At 40.2% G+C, this 16,238-nt stretch overlaps 7 non-coding genes across 7 annotated transcripts; 2 read left to right on the forward strand and 5 right to left on the reverse strand.

Moving 5' to 3' along the window:
* Positions 1 to 2,154: 2,154 nt before the first annotated feature.
* Positions 2,155 to 2,227, reverse strand: trnac-gca (transfer RNA cysteine (anticodon GCA)). Its single transcript has one exon. It is a non-coding gene; the product is annotated as a tRNA-Cys (tRNA).
* Positions 2,228 to 3,032: 805 nt separating this feature from the next.
* trnac-gca (transfer RNA cysteine (anticodon GCA)) lies at positions 3,033 to 3,104 on the reverse strand. The gene has a single exon. It is a non-coding gene; the product is annotated as a tRNA-Cys (tRNA).
* Positions 3,105 to 6,157: 3,053 nt separating this feature from the next.
* trnac-gca (transfer RNA cysteine (anticodon GCA)) lies at positions 6,158 to 6,229 on the reverse strand. Its single transcript has one exon. It is a non-coding gene; the product is annotated as a tRNA-Cys (tRNA).
* A 2,942-nt stretch (positions 6,230 to 9,171) lies between these two features.
* trnac-gca (transfer RNA cysteine (anticodon GCA)) lies at positions 9,172 to 9,244 on the reverse strand. The gene has a single exon. It is a non-coding gene; the product is annotated as a tRNA-Cys (tRNA).
* An 806-nt stretch (positions 9,245 to 10,050) lies between these two features.
* On the reverse strand, positions 10,051 to 10,122 carry trnac-gca (transfer RNA cysteine (anticodon GCA)). Its single transcript has one exon. It is a non-coding gene; the product is annotated as a tRNA-Cys (tRNA).
* Positions 10,123 to 12,230: 2,108 nt separating this feature from the next.
* On the forward strand, positions 12,231 to 12,318 carry trnay-gua (transfer RNA tyrosine (anticodon GUA)). The gene is given in 2 exon segments: positions 12,231 to 12,267; positions 12,283 to 12,318. It is a non-coding gene; the product is annotated as a tRNA-Tyr (tRNA).
* Positions 12,319 to 13,375: 1,057 nt separating this feature from the next.
* Positions 13,376 to 13,447, forward strand: trnae-uuc (transfer RNA glutamic acid (anticodon UUC)). Its single transcript has one exon. It is a non-coding gene; the product is annotated as a tRNA-Glu (tRNA).
* The last annotated feature ends 2,791 nt before the right edge of the window (positions 13,448 to 16,238 follow it).

The raw sequence follows: 16,238 nt of genomic DNA on the forward strand, positions 1-16,238 counted from the left end.
AACATATGGTCAGACATACATACAGGGCCTTTCTTTAGAATAAATCAAGCAGGGGGCCTCTCCTCTCTAAGGAGGTATTAAAATTGTAATCATAAGGAAAAGTTTGACTATTGTGGAACCGCCCCATATAGTGTATATAAGGAGATACCAAAAAACATTCGAGAGATTTCCTTGCAAGGACTCTCGGCGTTGTTTTCCATAAAATAAAGTCTTTTCTTCTGAGAGAAAACCACTGACTGAGTGTGATTCTTCTGAGAACCGGTAGACGAAACTACATCAGCAACTTTGCGGATAAAAAATTGGTCTCACTTTCATTAATAACCTCACAATATGTCAATTTTGTACCTTGACAGACCGACGATAGGCAGTTTTTCATGTCCCTTGAATTCATGCAACACTATTTATTTCTGTAAACCACACTGGCCAGATTATGGAAAGTGGCCCACAAGCTTAGGATAAGCTTAGCAGTTAGGATTCCTGGTTTTCTCCCATGCGGCCAGAAGTGACTTTTTAGACAGCAGTAGAGCTACAGAACCCTGATAGGTTGAGGTTCCGATGTCTATGGGGAGTCATGTAACATGCTTCGGTATTGCCATTCATCACACAAGCTCTCGGATAAGCTCGGCAATTATCAGGGCTTACCTCCTGATAACAAGGTGAGAATAAGCAGACAGCAATGCTTGCCACTGTCACATCTAAAACCAACAACTCTGTAGCAATCAGGGGTCTTTACTATCGGTGGGCCAGTGGCGCAATGGACAAAGCGTCTGACTATGGATCAGAAGATTCTAGGTCAGACTCCTGGCTGGCTCGCTCTGTGCTTGTTTTTCTACGGCTTATTTTGTTGTTGTGTTTTTTTTTTCTTCTCCAAAATCCAAAAGAATAGGCAAATCTTCAGGCATTCTTCTTTTTTTCGACAAGCTCGGCGATTAACGTGGTAATAAAATGCAGACTGGTGGGTCAGTTGATTCTATAATTGAACAATTTCATCTCTACTCTGTAACTGCTTTACTACTTTGAAGGGTGTAATGCCATGTGGTTTTGATGTCATGGGCTTGCCATTTTGAAGCCTTATCACTAATTGCCACCTGGACATTGAGAATAAGTTGTAAACTGAGTTAAACTGAAGGAGCGAATAATCAGCAACTTTGCCGATTAAAAATTGGTCTCACTTTCATTGTTACCCTCACAATGTCATTTTTGTACCTTGACAGAGTGACGATAGGCAGTTTTTCCTCTAGATAACGGTTGCACTGTGTGTTTTCAAATGAATGACACAAGTATTTTTAACTGGAAAAGAGCTTAATTACCAGTTCGATGTATCAATTCAGCAATCACAGGAATCTGCCCAAATAAACTGAACCCCCGGGGTGAGTAAAAAAAACAGATCCCTTGAATGCATACAACACTATATAATTCAGAAAACGGTCCTTTTGGATAATTCTTGTTTTGCCAAATTATTATCACGTTGTTACAATCGCAGACCTAAAGCAACAGGCCACTTTTTGAATAAAGTTTATGGATATGACAAGCATGCCAAATACAAAAAAGATCCTCTCGAGAGGATGCACCACTGAGTTACAATCACATAGAATCTTTCTTTATAGATATGTTTGCACTTATTCCTAAACTGCCAAATCCACAAGGGGCACCCGGATATGAACTGGGGCCCTCTTGATCTGCAGTCAAATGCTCTTTCATTGAGCCATACCCCCACAGACTTCTGTGCTTAGGGCCAAAGATTAAGTTAGATCCGAATCAACAACTCTACAACTCAAAACCTCCAAATAAGACAAGTCCAAAGGGGACACCCAGATTTGAACTGTGGACGACTTGATTACAGACTCACTTTGAAATCATGTCGTTGATTATGTCAAGCAAGCCAGATCCAAAACGTAGACCTATTGATCTGCAGACAAATGCTCTGTCGTTGAGCTATATCCCCGTACTGCATGAGCACAAACCTCAAAAATGAATTTATGTCAAGGATTTGTTTATTCCTAATATGCCAAGCCCAAATTAGGCACATGGAATGAACCTGGGACCTCTTGATCTGCAATCAAATGCCGTGCCATTGAGATATAACCCCGTACAGTATGAGCACAAAAAGGCAGGAAGATATGGCTACACATATTCCTAACATGCCAATTCCAAATGGGGCACCCGGATTTGAACCGGGGATCTCTTGATCTGCAGTCAAATGCTCTAACACTGAGCTATACCCCCACAGACTCCCTGAATCATAGCCTCACACAAGATGACAGACTCACTTTTGAATAAAGTTTTTGGATATGACAAGCATGCCAGATACAAAAAAGAACCTCTCGGGAGGATGTGCCACTGAGTTACAATCACATACAGAATCTTTCTATATAGATATGTTTGCACTTATTCCTAATCTGCCAAATCCATATGCGGCACTCGGAGTTGAACCGAGGACCTCTTGATCTGCACTCAAATGCTCTACCACTGAACTATGCCCCCACATCTTTGCAGAAAAATGCTCTTTCATTAAGCCATACCCCTACAGACTTCTGTGTTTAGAGCCAAAGATTAAGTTAGATCCTACGATTCAACAATATCAAACATTGACTCCTTCACTGTAAACTTAGGTCTTTGGTTACTCCAAATCCGAATCAACAACTCTACAACTCAAACCCTCCAAATAAGACAAGTCCTAAGGAGACACCCAGATTTGAACTGTGGACGACTTGATTACAGACTCACTTTGAAATCATGTCGTTGATTATGTCAAGCAAGCCAGATCCAAAACGTAGACCTATTGATCTGCAGACAAATGCTCTGTCGTTGAGCTATAACCCTGTACTGCATGAGCACAAACCACAAAAATGAATTTATGTCAAGGATTTGTTTATTCCTAATATGCCAAGCCCAAAGGAGGCACATGGAATGAACCTGGGATTTCTTGATCTACAATGAAACGCTGTGCCATTGAGATATAACCGCATACAGTATGAGCACAAAAAGGCAGGAAGATATGGCTACACATATTCCTAACCTGCCAAATACAAAGGGGGCACCCAGATTTGAACTGGGGACCTCTTGATCTGCAGTCAAATGCTCTACCACTGAGCTATACCCCCACAGACTCCCTGGACCATAGCCTCACACAACATGACAGACTCAATTTTGAAAAAAGTTTTTGGATATGACAAGCATGCCATATTCAAAAAAAAAGAACCTCTCGAGAGGATGTGCCACTGAGTTACAATCACATACAGAACCTTTCTATATAGATATGTTTGCACTTATTCCTAATCTGCTAAATCCATAAGCGGCACCCGATTTTGAACCGAGGACCTCTTGATCTGCACTCAAATGCTCTACCACTCAACTATGCCCGATGAGAGGCTTAATAACAGCCAGTTTGAAGGTTTTGGGGACATATCCTAATGACAATGAGGAATTAATAATAGTCAGAAGAGGATCTATGACTTCTGGAAGCACCTCTATTAGGAGCTTAGATGGTATAGGGTCTAACATACATGTTGTTGGTTTAGATGATTTAACAAGTTTATACAATTCTTCCTCTCCTATAGTAGAGAATGAGTGGAACTGTTCCTCAGGGGGTCTATAGTGCACTGTGTGATATGATACTGTATCTGACAGCTGAATGGTTGCAATTTTATCTCTAATAGTATCGATCTTAGAAGTAAAGTAGTTCATAAAGTCATTACTGCTGTGATGTTGGGAAATGTCAACACTTGTTGAGGCTTTATTTTTCGTTAATTTAGCCACTGTATTGAATAAATACCTGGGGTTATGTTTGTTTTGTTTCACCACAAGTGGTGCATGTTCACCAAAATGTCACAAATTTTAGGCAATAAAATAGAAAGTTGCCTATGTGTTGGAATGTACAAAACTGATGACAAACATATGGTCAGACATACATACAGGGCCTTTCTTTAGAATAAATCAAGCAGGGGGCCTCTCCTCTCTAAGGAGGTATTAAAATTGTAATCATAAGGAAAAGTTTGACTATTGTGGAACCGCCCCATATAGTGTATATAAGGAGATACTAAAAAACATTCGAGAGATTTCCTTGCAAGGACTCTCGGCGTTGTTTTCCATAAAATAAAGTCTTTTCTTCTGAGAGAAAACCACTGACTGAGTGTGATTCTTCTGAGAACCGGTAGACGAAACTACATCAGCAACTTTGCGGATAAAAAATTGGTCTAACTTTCATTAATAACCTCACAATATGTCAATTTTGTACCTTGACAGACCGACGATAGGCAGTTTTTCATGTCCCTTGAATGCATGCAACACTATTTATTTCTGTAAACCACACTGGCCAGATTATGGAAAGTGGCCCACAAGCTTAGGATAAGCTTAGCAGTTAGGATTCCTGGTTTTCTCCCATGCGGCCAGAAGTGACTTTTTAGACAGCAGTAGAGCTACAGAACCCTGATAGGTTGAGGTTCCGATGTCTATGGGGAGTCATGTAACATGCTTCGGTATTGCCATTCATCACACAAGCTCTCGGATAAGCTCGGCAATTATCAGGGCTTACCTCCTGATAACAAGGTGAGAATAAGCAGACAGCAATGCTTGCCACTGTCACATCTAAAACCAACAACTCTGTAGCAATCAGGGGTCTTTACTATCGGTGGGCCAGTGGCGCAATGGACAAAGCGTCTGACTATGGATCAGAAGATTCTAGGTCAGACTCCTGGCTGGCTCGCTCTGTGCTTGTTTTTCTACGGCTTATTTTGTTGTTGTGTTTTTTTTTTCTTCTCCAAAATCCAAAAGAATAGGCAAATCTTCAGGCATTCTTCTTTTTTTCGACAAGCTCGGCGATTAACGTGGTAATAAAATGCATACTGGTGGGTCAGTTGATTCTATAATTGAACAATTTCATCTCTACTCTGTAACTGCTTTACTACTTTGAAGGGTGTAATGCCATGTGGTTTTGATGTCATGGGCTTGCCATTTTGAAGCCTTATCACTAATTGCCACCTGGACATTGAGAATAAGTTGTAAACTGAGTTAAACTGAAGGAGCGAATAATCAGCAACTTTGCCGATTAAAAATTGGTCTCACTTTCATTGTTACCCTCACAATGTCATTTTTGTACCTTGACAGAGTGACGATAGGCAGTTTTTCCTCTAGATAACGGTTGCACTGTGTGTTTTCAAATGAATGACACAAGTATTTTCAACTGGAAAAGAGCTTAATTACCAGTTCGATGTATCAATTCAGCAATCACAGGAATCTGCCCAAATAAACTGAACCCCCGGGGTGAGTAAAAAAAACAGATCCCTTGAATGCATACAACACTATATAATTCAGAAAACGGTCCTTTTGGATAATTCTTGTTTTGCCAAATTATTATCACGTTGTTACAATCGCAGACCTAAAGCAACAGGCCACTTTTTGAATAAAGTTTTTGGATATGACAAGCATGCCAGATACAAAAAAGAACCTCTCGGGAGGATGTGCCACTGAGTTACAATCACATACAGAATCTTTCTATATAGATATGTTTGCACTTATTCCTAATCTGCCAAATCCATATGCGGCACTCGGAGTTGAACCGAGGACCTCTTGATCTGCACTCAAATGCTCTACCACTGAACTATGCCCCCACATCTTTGCAGAAAAATGCTCTTTCATTAAGCCATACCCCTACAGACTTCTGTGTTTAGAGCCAAAGATTAAGTTAGATCCTACGATTCAACAATATCAAACATTGACTCCTTCACTGTAAACTTAGGTCTTTGGTTACTCCAAATCCGAATCAACAACTCTACAACTCAAACCCTCCAAATAAGACAAGTCCTAAGGAGACACCCAGATTTGAACTGTGGACGACTTGATTACAGACTCACTTTGAAATCATGTCGTTGATTATGTCAAGCAAGCCAGATCCAAAACGTAGACCTATTGATCTGCAGACAAATGCTCTGTCGTTGAGCTATAACCCTGTACTGCATGAGCACAAACCACAAAAATGAATTTATGTCAAGGATTTGTTTATTCCTAATATGCCAAGCCCAAAGGAGGCACATGGAATGAACCTGGGATTTCTTGATCTACAATGAAACGCTGTGCCATTGAGATATAACCGCATACAGTATGAGCACAAAAAGGCAGGAAGATATGGCTACACATATTCCTAACCTGCCAAATACAAAGGGGGCACCCAGATTTGAACTGGGGACCTCTTGATCTGCAGTCAAATGCTCTACCACTGAGCTATACCCCCACAGACTCCCTGGACCATAGCCTCACACAACATGACAGACTCAATTTTGAAAAAAGTTTTTGGATATGACAAGCATGCCATATTCAAAAAAAAAGAACCTCTCGAGAGGATGTGCCACTGAGTTACAATCACATACAGAACCTTTCTATATAGATATGTTTGCACTTATTCCTAATCTGCTAAATCCATAAGCGGCACCCGATTTTGAACCGAGGACCTCTTGATCTGCACTCAAATGCTCTACCACTCAACTATGCCCGATGAGAGGCTTAATAACAGCCAGTTTGAAGGTTTTGGGGACATATCCTAATGACAATGAGGAATTAATAATAGTCAGAAGAGGATCTATGACTTCTGGAAGCACCTCTATTAGGAGCTTAGATGGTATAGGGTCTAACATACATGTTGTTGGTTTAGATGATTTAACAAGTTTATACAATTCTTCCTCTCCTATAGTAGAGAATGAGTGGAACTGTTCCTCAGGGGGTCTATAGTGCACTGTGTGATATGATACTGTATCTGACAGCTGAATGGTTGCAATTTTATCTCTAATAGTATCGATCTTAGAAGTAAAGTAGTTCATAAAGTCATTACTGCTGTGATGTTGGGAAATGTCAACACTTGTTGAGGCTTTATTTTTCGTTAATTTAGCCACTGTATTGAATAAATACCTGGGGTTATGTTTGTTTTGTTTCACCACAAGTGGTGCATGTTCACCAAAATGTCACAAATTTTAGGCAATAAAATAGAAAGTTGCCTATGTGTTGGAATGTACAAAACTGATGACAAACATATGGTCAGACATACATACAGGGCCTTTCTTTAGAATAAATCAAGCAGGGGGCCTCTCCTCTCTAAGGAGGTATTAAAATTGTAATCATAAGGAAAAGTTTGACTATTGTGGAACCGCCCCATATAGTGTATATAAGGAGATACTAAAAAACATTCGAGAGATTTCCTTGCAAGGACTCTCGGCGTTGTTTTCCATAAAATAAAGTCTTTTCTTCTGAGAGAAAACCACTGACTGAGTGTGATTCTTCTGAGAACCGGTAGACGAAACTACATCAGCAACTTTGCGGATAAAAAATTGGTCTAACTTTCATTAATAACCTCACAATATGTCAATTTTGTACCTTGACAGACCGACGATAGGCAGTTTTTCATGTCCCTTGAATGCATGCAACACTATTTATTTCTGTAAACCACACTGGCCAGATTATGGAAAGTGGCCCACAAGCTTAGGATAAGCTTAGCAGTTAGGATTCCTGGTTTTCTCCCATGCGGCCAGAAGTGACTTTTTAGACAGCAGTAGAGCTACAGAACCCTGATAGGTTGAGGTTCCGATGTCTATGGGGAGTCATGTAACATGCTTCGGTATTGCCATTCATCACACAAGCTCTCGGATAAGCTCGGCAATTATCAGGGCTTACCTCCTGATAACAAGGTGAGAATAAGCAGACAGCAATGCTTGCCACTGTCACATCTAAAACCAACAACTCTGTAGCAATCAGGGGTCTTTACTATCGGTGGGCCAGTGGCGCAATGGACAAAGCGTCTGACTATGGATCAGAAGATTCTAGGTCAGACTCCTGGCTGGCTCGCTCTGTGCTTGTTTTTCTACGGCTTATTTTGTTGTTGTGTTTTTTTTTTCTTCTCCAAAATCCAAAAGAATAGGCAAATCTTCAGGCATTCTTCTTTTTTTCGACAAGCTCGGCGATTAACGTGGTAATAAAATGCATACTGGTGGGTCAGTTGATTCTATAATTGAACAATTTCATCTCTACTCTGTAACTGCTTTACTACTTTGAAGGGTGTAATGCCATGTGGTTTTGATGTCATGGGCTTGCCATTTTGAAGCCTTATCACTAATTGCCACCTGGACATTGAGAATAAGTTGTAAACTGAGTTAAACTGAAGGAGCGAATAATCAGCAACTTTGCCGATTAAAAATTGGTCTCACTTTCATTGTTACCCTCACAATGTCATTTTTGTACCTTGACAGAGTGACGATAGGCAGTTTTTCCTCTAGATAACGGTTGCACTGTGTGTTTTCAAATGAATGACACAAGTATTTTCAACTGGAAAAGAGCTTAATTACCAGTTCGATGTATCAATTCAGCAATCACAGGAATCTGCCCAAATAAACTGAACCCCCGGGGTGAGTAAAAAAAACAGATCCCTTGAATGCATACAACACTATATAATTCAGAAAACGGTCCTTTTGGATAATTCTTGTTTTGCCAAATTATTATCACGTTGTTACAATCGCAGACCTAAAGCAACAGGCCACTTTTTGAATAAAGTTTATGGATATGACAAGCATGCCAAATACAAAAAAGATCCTCTCGAGAGGATGCACCACTGAGTTACAATCACATAGAATCTTTCTTTATAGATATGTTTGCACTTATTCCTAAACTGCCAAATCCACAAGGGGCACCCGGATATGAACTGGGGCCCTCTTGATCTGCAGTCAAATGCTCTTTCATTGAGCCATACCCCCACAGACTTCTGTGCTTAGGGCCAAAGATTAAGTTAGATCCGAATCAACAACTCTACAACTCAAAACCTCCAAATAAGACAAGTCCAAAGGGGACACCCAGATTTGAACTGTGGACGACTTGATTACAGACTCACTTTGAAATCATGTCGTTGATTATGTCAAGCAAGCCAGATCCAAAACGTAGACCTATTGATCTGCAGACAAATGCTCTGTCGTTGAGCTATATCCCCGTACTGCATGAGCACAAACCTCAAAAATGAATTTATGTCAAGGATTTGTTTATTCCTAATATGCCAAGCCCAAATTAGGAACATGGAATGAACCTGGGACCTCTTGATCTGCAATCAAATGCCGTGCCATTGAGATATAACCCCGTACAGTATGAGCACAAAAAGGCAGGAAGATATGGCTACACATATTCCTAACATGCCAATTCCAAATGGGGCACCCGGATTTGAACCGGGGATCTCTTGATCTGCAGTCAAATGCTCTAACACTGAGCTATACCCCCACAGACTCCCTGGATCATAGCCTCACACAAGATGACAGACTCACTTTTGAATAAAGTTTTTGGATATGACAAGCATGCCAGATACAAAAAATGAACCTCTCGGGAGGATGTGCCACTGAGTTACAATCACATACAGAATCTTTCTATATAGATATGTTTGCACTTATTCCTATTCTGCCAAATCCATATGCGGCACTCGGAGTTGAACCGAGGACCTCTTTATCTGCACTCAAATGCTCTACCACTCAACTATACCCCACATCTTTGCAGAAAAATGCTCTTTCATTGAGCCATACCCCCACAGACTTCTGTGGTTAGAGCCAAAGATTAAGTTAGGTCCAACGATTCAACAATATCAAACATTGACTCCTTCACTGTAAACTTAGGTCTTTGGTTACTCCAAATCCGAATCAACAACTCTACAACTCAAAACCTCCAAATAAGACAAGTCCAAAGGGGACACCCATATTTGAACTGTGGACGACTTGATTACAGACTCACTTTGAAATCATGTCGTTGATTATGTCAAGCAAGCCAGATCCAAAACGTAGACCTATTGATCTGCAGACAAATGCTCTGTCGTTGAGCTATAACCCTGTACTGCATGAGCACAAACCACAAAAATGAATTTATGTCAAGGATTTGTTTATTCCTAATATGCCAAGCCCAAAGGAAGCACATGGAATGAACCTTGGGATTTCTTGATCTACAATGAAACGCTGTGCCATTGAGATATAACCGCATACAGTATGAGCACAAAAAGGCAGGAAGATATGGCTACACATATTCCTAACCTGCCAAATCCAAAGGGGGCACCCAGATTTGAACTGGGGACCTCTTGATCTGCAGTCAAATGCTCTACCACTGAGCTATACCCCCACAGACTCCCTGGACCATAGCCTCACACAACATGACAGACTCAATTTTGAAAAAAGTTTTTGGATATGACAAGCATGCCATATTCAAAAAAAAGAACCTCTCGAGAGGATGTGCCACTGAGTTACAATCACATACAGAATCTTTCTATATAGATATGTTTGCACTTATTCCTAATCTGCTAAATCCATAAGCGGCACCCGATTTTGAACCGAGGACCTCTTGATCTGCACTCAAATGCTCTACCACTCAACTATGCCCGATGAGAGGCTTAATAACAGCCAGTTTGAAGGTTTTGGGGACATATCCTAATGACAATGAGGAATTAATAATAGTCAGAAGAGGATCTATGACTTCTGGAAATACCTCTATTAGGAGCTTAGATGGTATAGGGTCTAACATACATGTTGTTGGTTTAGATGATTTAACAAGTTTATACAATTCTTCCTCTCCTATAGTAGAGAATGAGTGGAACTGTTCCTCAGGGGGTCTATAGTGCACTGTGTGATATGATACTGTATCTGACAGCTGAATGGTTGCAATTTTATCTCTAATAGTATCGATCTTAGAAGTAAAGTAGTTCATAAAGTCATTACTGCTGTGATGTTGGGAAATGTCAACACTTGTTGAGGCTTTATTTTTCGTTAATTTAGCCACTGTATTGAATAAATACCTGGGGTTATGTTTGTTTTGTTTCACCACAAGTGGTGCATGTTCACCAAAATGTCACAAATTTTAGGCAATAAAATAGAAAGTTGCCTATGTGTTGGAATGTACAAAACTGATGACAAACATATGGTCAGACATACATAGAGGGCCTTTCTTTAGAATAAATCAAGCAGGGGGCCTCTCCTCTCTAAGGAGGTATTAAAATTGTAATCATAAGGAAACGTTTGACTATTGTGGAACCGCCCCATATAGTGTATATAAGGAGATACCAAAAAACATTCGAGAGATTTCCTTGCAAGGACTCTCGGCGTTGTTTTCCATAAAATAAAGTCTTTTCTTCTGAGAGACAACCACTGACTGAGTGTGATTCTTCTGAGAACCGGTAGACGAAACTACATCAGCAACTTTGCGGATAAAAAATTGGTCTCACTTTCATTAATAACCTCACAATATGTCAATTTTGTACCTTGACAGACCGACGATAGGCAGTTTTTCATGTCCCTTGAATGCATGCAACACTATTTATTTCTGTAAACCACACTGGCCAGATTATGGAAAGTGGCCCACAAGCTTAGGATAAGCTTAGCAGTTAGGATTCCTGGTTTTCTCCCATGCGGCCAGAAGTGACTTTTTAGACAGCAGTAGAGCTACAGAACCCTGATAGGTTGAGGTTCCGATGTCTATGGGGAGTCATGTAACATGCTTCGGTATTGCCATTCATCACACAAGCTCTCGGATAAGCTCGGCAATTATCAGGGCTTACCTCCTGATAACAAGGTGAGAATAAGCAGACAGCAATGCTTGCCACTGTCACATCTAAAACCAACAACTCTGTAGCAATCAGGGGTCTTTACTATCGGTGGGCCAGTGGCGCAATGGATAATGCGTCTGACTACGGATCTGAAGATTCTGGGTCTGACTCCTGGCTGCAGGCTGGCAGCCAGTTGATTACTCTGTAACTGCTTCATTACTTTGAAGGGTGTAATGCCATGTGGTTTTGATGTCACGGGCTTGCCATTTTGAAGCCTTATTACTAATTGCCACCTGTAGATTGAGAATAAATTGTAATCTGCATTAAACTGAACGAGCGAATAATCAGCAACTTTGCGGATTAAAAATTGGTCTCACTTTCATTATTAACCTCACAATATGTCAATTTTGTACCTTGACAGACCGACGATAGGCAGTTTTTCATCTAGATAATGGTTGCAATGTGTGTTTTCAGATGCAAGACAAAAGTATTTTCACCTGGACAAGAGCTTAATTACCAGTTCAAGGTATCAATCCAGCAATCACAGGAATCTGCCCAAATAAACTGAACCCCCGGTGTGAGTAAAAAAAAACAGCAATACCGAAGCATGTTACGCTTACAGAAGTGACTTTTTGGCCAGCAGTAGAGCTACAAGACCGTGATATGTCGAGGTTCTGTCTAACACTTTGCCCCTTCGATAGCTCAGCTGGTAGAGCGGAGGACTGTAGGTTGGAGTGTTGGCAATCCTTAGGTCGCTGGTTCGACTCCGGCTCGAAGGAGGTCATTTTTTCAAGTGCTCACCATTTTTTTGGTTTGGAGCTGGCTTTCTCGCAGCTATTAGCAGAGCTTGAATTCGCAGTCCACAATTGGAAGCCAAAAGAGCTTTCGCTGACCGGGAATCTAACCAGGGCCGCGGCGGTGAGAGCGCCGAATCCTAACCACTAGACCACCAGGGAGGGACTGGTGGGCTGGTGGGCTTACCTCCTGAAAACAAGGTGAGAATAAGCAGACAGCAATGCTTGCCACTGTCACATCTAAAACCAACAACTCTGTAGCAATCAGAGGTCTTTACTATTGGTGGGCCAGTGGCGCAATGGATAACGCGTCTGACTACGGATCAGAAGATTTTAGGTTCGACTCCTGGCTGGCTTGCTCTCTGCTTGTTTTTCTCCGGCTTATTTTGTTGTTGTGTTTTTTTTTCTCTTCTCCAAAATCCAGAAGAAAAGGCAAATCTTCAGGCATTCTTCTTTTTTTCTAAAAAAGACATATTATGCACACCCTTTCCGATGTCTAGAGAAGACACGGACATGCTTCGGTATTGCCATTCGTCTCACAAGCACTCCGACAAGCTCGGCGATTAAAGGGGAAATAAACTGCAGGCTGGCAGCCAGTTGATTTTCGAATGAAGAATTTAATCGCTACTCTGTAACTGCTTCATTACTTTGAAGGGTGTAATGCCATGTTGTTTTGATGTCACGGGCTTGCCATTTTGAAGCCTTATCACTAATTGCCACCTGGACATTGAGAATAAATTGTAATCTGTATTAAACCGAACGAGCGAATAATCAGCAACTTTGCGGATACAAAATTGGTCTCACTTTCATTATTAACCTCACAATATGTCAATTTTGTACCTTGACAGAGTGACATTAGGCAGATTTTCATCTAGATAACGGTTGCAATGTGTGTTTTCAGATGCATGACACAAGTATTTTCACCTGGACAAGAGCTTAATTACCAGTCGCAGACCTAAAGCAACAGGCCACTACAAGATCCTGCGCCCACACTGACCACATGTATGGAAAGTTCGCCACTGGCCAGTTTAAGGTGTCCAAATACCATATGGTCTAGCGGTTAGGATTCCTGGTTTTCACCTAGGCGGCCCGGGTTCGACTCCCGGTATGGGAACGCATGCTTCTTTTTGCTTCCCTCCTCAAAAATCCAGCACATCTTCCTGCACCAGATGTCGAGGTTCTGTCTAACACTTTGCGCCTTCGATAGCTTAGCTGGTAGAGTGGAGGACTGTAGGTTGGAGTGTTGGCAATCCTTAGGTCGCTGGTTCGACTACGGCTCGAAGAAGGTCTTTTTTTCAAGTGCTCACCATTTTTTTTGGTTTGGAGCTGGCTCTCTCGCAGCTGTTAGCAGAGCTTGAATTCGCAGTACACAATTGGAAACCAAAAGAGCTTTCCCTGACCGGGAATCGAACCCAGGCCGCGGCGGCGGGAGCCGAAAATAGTTAAGCTTAACTTCTCTTAACTTTTCCCTTTCATTCTCTATGGTAGTGCTTAACACTACGGATGCAATATATTTGTGGCCACATGTAGATTTCCTGGCGCTGTTTCGCCGGAATTTAAGAAGCCTGGTGTCATCTGTCAATAATTCGTAGTGAGTGGAGGAAGGGAGGAGACCAGTTTCACGATCGGAGAGATATCTGTTTACCGAATTGTTGTACAAAACAAAACAAGTTTGCTGGCAAGCATTTACTGTCTAAACTACCGTCGCAAAAGTTTTACCTCAGGTGACCGCTGTTTTTACGTAAGAGTTCGAGATCAACGCAATTAACGTTAAGCGAGAAGGTAAGTTAAGTTAAATGCTACGTTACTTTAGCAATATTAACTTTCTGTATTGTAAATACATTATCATATAAATGACATGTATATTCTCATGTAATGGTATTGTTAATTGTGTTGAATGGTTTGTGATGTTAGGAAATATTAAACCAAACTCATAGTTGAACATAAGGCAGTTATTTTATATAATTGTTATAGTTTCTTTGTAAGAGTGAAGGTTTCATAATTGATCTCTAAGTACTTAAAAATGTTTTTTTGAAAATGTTAACAATGCAATATGATACTCATAATGTAATTAATATGTATTACACACATATTACATTTATTACATATATATTCTATATTATTATATATATTACATTGTACTTGTGCAATTTAATGGTATAGTTTAAACTGTGTGTATATAAAACAACATTTTTAATTAGTTAAACTTGTTTTAATATATACATGTATACATTTTCATATTAAATATTTTATATGCGTACTCATATATTGAGTGGATTAAATAAATATTAAATAACACAAATTTATAAGTCTCTTATGCTCTAAGGCTGCATTTATTAAGCTAAAAAACTGTAATATTATGAAATATTATGGCAAGTTAAAATAACTTATATATAATAATATATATATATATATATATATATATATATATATATAACTGCTGCTGATAACTGTCTTATTTCACTATATTAAGTATTTTTATGTGGCCATGATTTCAGAACAGCAACATGAAGAAAACTGTTTTTTTCCCCGGGAGATACAAGGTGTCTTTCAGGAAAGGCCCATCAGGCCATTTATGCCGGGACCCATCAGAAGAGGCAAAAAGAATTAAAGACAACCCTTCACTGCAGAACAAGTCAACACCTCAAAGAGAAGATCTGGTCAGGATGAATGCCCGTTCTGTTGTCTTACAGAGAGGAGGGGATGTCTCTGACAAGCAAGAGGTGTTGGGAGAATACATTCTACAGTTTGGCAAATACAAGGGCCAGTCTTTCAGGTGGTTACTAGAGAATGATGTCGGCTATGCTTTGTACCTGTCCAATAAGGTTGAGGAAGAAGAACAGGCTGGGCAGTTCAACCCAGAGGGTCCTTGCAAAGATAGTCTAATTTCCTTTATTGAATACTCAAGAAGCTTTAAGGAAATTGATGATCTTAAACGGTATCTGTCTCAAAGGCCAGGTCCATTGCCAGTTTTGATAGAGGAAGACAATACTGTTGGATTTGGAACAAGAGCTCAAAACACTTGGAGACAAATTTGGGATACCAGGGCAGATGGATATGCTTTCTTTATAATGAAGCAGAAGTGTGTTCCAGGCAGCAAAATGTACAACTTGCAGCAGTATCTTTTAAAACAGCAGCAACAACAGCTGACAATAAACACTCCTCCGTTGCCCTCACCATCAGCTTCCACTGCAAGACCACTTGTTCCTTCCAGTACTGCTTCTGATCAGCCTGGTAAGTTAATAAAATTCATGCAAATTTGCTTATATTGTTACTTAAAGCCTACTGATCCATTGATTTTGTTTTATAGTGATGGAGGAGGATGAAGAACTGGAGAGGATAATGCTGAGTCTGTCTCCAACAAAGTATCTCACACAGCTGAGTAAGTGAATCAAGAGTCACGTCATGTGTGTTATACAGAGCCATTTCAAGTTCAGCATGTTTTTGACACATGCAATTGCACATACTGGAGCAAAAATGTTCAAATTATGCTTAATTTTCAGGATCATCTGCAGCCACGGAATCCACACACTTGTCTACAGCAGGTTACTTTCCAAATCAGACTCAGAGGCTTATTCTGTTACATACAGACTTATCCTCTATTTCTGAATTTAATTATCTTATTTGTTGCTTTGGCAGTGTTCTTGCCTGTTCTAAAAAACATGTTTTTTTGTTCTAACTATAATTAAGGGTTGAACATACCAGTGGTGAGGGTGAGTGCACTTCATGAATTGTATGCATGGTATTTAAAGTGTCATTTGTTGTTATAAGTGGAATGTTTACTTACAGACTTTTGAACATTATTAGAATTTGCATTCCTAGAATAAATAGAATGATAGAATAAACAATGATTCATGCATTACATTAAATGAGTCATTTAATGTAGTCAAGACAATTAAATACAC

The sequence above is a fragment of the Carassius carassius genome, chromosome 38 (genome assembly GCF_963082965.1).
Source record: "Carassius carassius chromosome 38, fCarCar2.1, whole genome shotgun sequence".
Lineage (NCBI taxonomy): Eukaryota > Metazoa > Chordata > Actinopteri > Cypriniformes > Cyprinidae > Carassius > Carassius carassius.